We start from the raw sequence: 6,064 nt of genomic DNA on the forward strand, positions 1-6,064 counted from the left end.
GAAGGAACTGGTGTTAGCAATCTTGCCAGAGGGCTGCCTTGGTTTCTGAACATCTCAGAAGTCGAACGTTTCAGTTTTCAAATGCCAAAAAACCAGAAGTAAATGCTCCCATTTTCGAATGCACCTCGAAAGTCGAATGGCTACAGCTGAATGTTTCTCAGTTCCCTCAATTACATTTGCAGGCCACCTTTTGCACCTTGGTTTTTGAACGTTTCGGAAGTCGAACAGTCTTCCGGAACAGATTACATTTGAAAACCAAGGTGCCACTGTATATGCCCACCACAACACCATTGGACAGCCCTTATTGTTTGGACCACACCATAGGGTAATGGAATTAATCTGCAACAAGCTTTATTTTTGGAACGAAACCTATGTCTCAAGAAGCACTTTTCAGGGGCAACAAATATGCAATAGATCAAGATTTGCATGGACTACATAGGGGAAAAAAACCATACTGAGTCTTCACTGATTCTAAAATGGAATATTGTATCTACACAGCCTGAAATGCATTTGTTTCTAAAGCTTCCTTTCAACACCCATATAGGGAAATATTTGCATTTCAAATCCATTTCTTCTAGGAGTTCAGGTCTTCTTGCTGTATTTTGTTTGGTGTTGTGCATGCAGATATTGTCTTGATCAAACCTGGGTTTCTGTAAACAAGATGTAATGTGAACTACAGTAGAGTAAGCAGAGAGCATTTAGAAAATGAATTTTCACATAGTATGCTCAGTTGTGGATGTATGGATTTTACACCAGTGAGCTAGTCACAAATACCAGACAGATACTTGCCCACAGTTTACTTTACAAATCAGTGACTTTTCTGAGATTTGTGCAACTTGCACAATATTTAATTCTAAAGTGGTTCCTGCAGATCTGCAGTTTAGTAATATTTGCCTCTGAAATTACATGAATTGCCTGCATCTATTGCATGTGTGTATCTCTGACACCCAAGGGGTGTGTTTAGCCTAATAACTATAATTTAAATTCTTATTCATTGAGTTAAAATCATTACAAAGCCATGATCAAGTTTCAAAAGCAAAGCAAATTGCAAATTATGCAATTGTGTAATTGTAACCTGGAAGCAATTCTTTCTTCCTAGTGGCACAGTCAAGGGATCCATGCATTGCAAAGAGTGGTTTCAGATGTGGGCTTATTGTGGAATTGGTGCTTCACATGCATCCAAGGGCTTCACAGTGTCCACACAATGCCATTAACATTTGATCCAGATTTACCCTTTCCATGGAAAATCTGATGAGTTCGCTTATAAAATGTTGCCATTTGTGAAGAACCCATTTGCAGTATTAAGCCTTCATTTGGAAGCACCCAGAATCAGTCAGTCTGTATACAATCTTTCCTTAAATTTGGGGCAATGTGGTGCAATCCTATGCTTGTTTACTGTCAAGTAATTCCTATTGAGCTCAATGGGACTTACAAGTAAATGTGTATAACGCTGCAGCCTTGGTTACTTTCCTCTTGGAAATTTAAACAAAGCAAAACAAATGGAAACGGTGTCATCTGACAAAACATATAAAGCCTGGAGTGTGATTCCAAGCTCATTCTGTTTTAAACACAGCATGCAATTATTTTGGGTTGCTAGGAGAATATTGTTGAGCCCTGAGGCTAAAGGCAGTCTTGGTAAAGGCAGGTGCAACTTTGCTGAAATTTTCTAGGAATTGTTCTTTCTTTTTTGTTCATAAATACCAGGTTGTAATTTCAGCAGCAAAGCTCTTGATCATTGATAGGGGGATTCAATAATTCATGGGACTGTTTCCGCTGTTAGATAGTTAGGCATTTGATTTATGAGTTTTAATATCACTTACAATGGAAATATTATTTTCCTTGAATTATGCACTGACTGGTTTCAATCTGTGTTTGCTGGACACTGCATGGCAAGTTCTGGAATATGCACGGAATTTCATTCCAGTTCACAACTCCCCCCCCCCCACCCAATGTGTTTCAAATATTGATACATAATTGCAAATAAAGCCAACTGGAGTGATATTGTTCAGGTTGAAATGAGACCAATGTGTTGTTGCAAGATGGAACAAACAAGAACACCCAAAACATTCTAAGAAATCATTGTGTGCATTTGAGGGGCATGCTTGAATTAGATTGGGATAGAGAATACAGAATACCATTAGGATTTAAAAACATATATGATAGAAAGTGAACAATCTAGAGAACTACAAACAGAATCACATGCAGTTTTGGTCTATTGCCCCAGAAATTTCTTTTTTCTTCCAAAAGACTTGCAAAAGCCTGGAGTTTATCCATTTGAGCACAGTCCCCCTGAAAAGAAACTCTAAGCATGTGTTTTAAAACTTTCTCAATGAAATAATTTTTTTAAAAACTTTTATTCAGTCATGCCTATCATCAATCATCATCATCATCATCTGCCCTCACCAGAATGTCCTGTGGGATATCTAAGTATATTATTGTAATTAAATAAGCAATTTAAAACATTCGCTCTGTAGTTTTACAATCAAACAATAATAGTATTTAAGACTACACAAGAACTTTAAATCATGAGCAACCAGATAGTCTATATGAAAACCATTATGTTCATCAGGAAAATGTGTATTTAATTTTAATGAATAACAAACAAACAAAATTCTGCTGCTAAATAAATAATGGCCAAATTGGGATGGTCGTGGAAAGTGTTTGGTCTCTGAAACCAGTTTGGGTTCAGAACTAGTAAAAACACACACACACACACACACACACACACACACTGCAAGACCATAGGTTGGTGGAAAGAGTCTGATATTGCCAGTAGAGTTCAGTGCTCACCAATGCATATTTATGGGTCTAAGAGAATTTAAAAAAGCCTACCAAGCAGAGCCAGTCTTTGCATAAACAATCTGCCCTAGAACCAGGGGAATAAAAGACAGACTAAAGCACATCTGACAAGGTGTTAGCAACACTGCATAATGCACTGCTCACATACACTAGGGGAGATGGCAAAAGAACCAGTATACCTTACATAACTGTGTATAGTTACAGATAGGTAGCCGTGTTGGTCTGCCATAGTCAAAACAAAAAAAATCCTTCCAGTAGCACCTTAAAGACCAACTAAGTTAGTTCTTGGTATGAGCTTTCGTGTGCATGCACACTTCTTCAGATACCTGTGTATATATTCAGATGTTATTGAAATGTAAGCTTCTTTCATGTGAATCAGTTGTCGGGCAACAACACCTGTCATCCCCAGCCATGTGGACAGAACTGGTGAAAGTTGGAGTCCAAAAATGCAACTGATGTGCCAGAGGTTCACAATGCCCAATTTATATTCTCTTGATAGTAAGACAGAAGTCTACCTACATGCAAGGTTACCTGCCAGAGCAATGGTTTTTAATGGCTGCTGAATGTGTATCAGTTGCCATGAACTTCCCTAAGAAAGCCAAATTTTATGTAACTCGCCCTTTGCAAAACTCTCCCTAGCTGACAGGTTCTGTGGCGTTAATGCTCAGACCAACCTGAAGCAGAGGGTCAGGCTAAAGTGGTCTAAAGCAGTTGAACTGACAGGGAGCAAGTGGAACTGGACAGTCAGAGCAACATTTCTTCATTCCCAGTGAAAATTTGTGCTGTGTTTTTGCTGTTACTAATCCCTCAAGTTAAATTCTGGCCACCATGCTAAAAAGGTCTGGTTTTTTAGGGACAGGAAAGATCTGCTGATTCCTTCTTTCCCTCCCTCCCTCCCTCCCTCCTTCCTTCCTTCCTTCCTTCCTTCTCCAGAAACAGACCAGAGGTCAGTGTGCTTCTCTTCTGGATTTGAAGCATTTTGTATGAACCATGACTGGCAATGAGACGAATGGAGTATGTGAAGACCTTACCAGGGGGAAAAAATTAAGCAGTAAATTATTATTTTTAAAAAGCAACAATCAATAATACACAGCAAAATTTTTGGAGTAGCTATTCTTATTTGCAGGTTGAGAAGGAATTCTACTGAAAATTAAAGTCAGCTGAAAAGAAAATTACTAGCAGTTGCTAGGATGTATGGAGAAAACATTTGCATAGATGGGGTTTGAAAGTGTTTCAGGAACAGTTAACAAGCTTTATCTCACCAGCACTGAGGCACCCAGCTAACAATGGCTCAAGATCATTTATAGGTTGTGTTGCCACTTTGATTTCTGGCATGGCTGATGTGCCTTTGACAGTTGTGTGACAGGCAGCACTTTCAGTGGGGCAGGCTTTACCCAGCATGTGAAAACAACCTTCTGTGCACCCACTCACCTCAAATAGGGAATCTGTGGACCTCTGGATATTGTTGGACTAAATTTCCCATCATCCCAGAACATTGTCCAGTCTGCTTAGGGCTGATGGGAGGTGGAGTTCAACCAACACATGGAGGGGTTCAATGAGTACAGTGGTACCTCGGGTTACAGATGCTTCAGGTTACAGATGCTTCAGGTTACAGACTCCATTAACCCAGAAATAGTACCTTGGGTTAAGAACTTTGCTTCAGGATGAGAACAGAAATCGCGCAGTGGCGGCGCAGTGGCAGTGGGAGGCCCCATCAGCTAAAGTGGTACCTCAGGTTAAGAACAGTTTCAGGTTAAGAACAGACCTCCAGAGTGAATTAAGTTCTTAATCTCAGGTACCACTGTGTTCCCAGCAGAATGTCCTAGAATTCACTCCTATAAGATTTAAACTCTTCAGGTTTTCCTTAAAGCCTGCAGAAGAGGAAAACGCCATGTATATTGTGAAAGGTAAAATGATCTAGCTTTCTAACTAGCACTTCCTGACCTGATTTGAGAAAATAAATCTATGGAACCACCAAACACCTCAAATGAAGGCAGATTTAGCAAAGGCCATGCTGTCTGTCAAGTTAATTTTTAATAAGGAGCGAAACTAGAGCTAGCAAAGTTGTTTAAGAGTATAATAATTATGCATCTAGGTGCCAGTGAATGTCAACCTGTGGTTTAATAAAAGTTCACTGGATGACCTCATAGTCTGACATTTGGAGAAAGTGAGAGTATCCTCTCTCAATCCACTCTTTGAGATATTTGTAAGATTTTCTCAGGTTGCCCTATACTTCTGAAAAGAGAGATATGATAACTGACTGTTCACACATAGAGTGGGGCCTTTTCACTAGTGTCACCAAAACAGAGAAGCAAATGGCCACATTATTGCATTCTGCTTCATACCTCATTGAACCTGCCTTTAAAAGAGCATTTCAAAGAAAGTTGACAGAATTGCTGATCTTTATTTCTGTTTAGTTTGATGTACTTTTTCAGTCTGCTGATTTTTAGAATTTTTTTTCTCTAAAAATGGTTTTGATGTTGTTGTAGGTAGAGGTTTGTGGGTTTTTCTTTTTGGTATCAGGTTTTTAAAAGCCAATTTTAATTCTTAGTATTTTATTTTAGCCATTTCAAATAAAAAGAGTTTATGGACACTGAAATGTACAGAGAGCATGGACAGGGACAAATTATTTACTCTCTCTCTCTCTCTCTCTCTCTCTCAGAATATTGGAACTTGAAGTCATTCACTGAAAGACTGATTGGAAGTAGAGTCAAGAAAAGAAGAAGCATTTATTCACAAGAGGCTTACAATAATTAACTCATGGAATTCATTGCTGCAAGATGTGGTGGTGATGCCTGCTACCTTAGAAAACTTGAAAAGGCAACCAAGTAAACAGACTAGAAAGCAGAATGTTTTTTTTTTCTCTTGCAGACCAGTGTGATCCTCTATTTAAATGAATCCAAGAACTCCCTCATTTCCTTTTACTTACGATGAGAGTTGTGGACTGACTCAGGAAAGCTGTCCTTTCCTTTCCTCTGATTTCTTCCAGCCTCTAACTGACTGAGCGCAGTATAACCTCATTCATTTATCCAAATGGACAGTGGGACAGCCAAAACACAAAACTTTAAAAACATTAACAGCACAATCCTACACATGTTTACACAGAAACAAGTCTCACTGTGCTTACCAGGACTTTCCCCCTGGTAAACATAATTCAGAATGTGTCTACAATTTATTTAATTGTTTAAAGCATTTTTTTTACCCTGTGACTCAGCCAAAAAAATATTCCTGGGGTTGTTTACAAATGAGTTAAAAAACCAACAAC

The sequence above is a fragment of the Podarcis gaigeae genome, assembly GCF_964106915.1.
Source record: "Podarcis gaigeae genome assembly, chromosome: 2".
NCBI lineage: Eukaryota > Metazoa > Chordata > Lepidosauria > Squamata > Lacertidae > Podarcis > Podarcis gaigeae.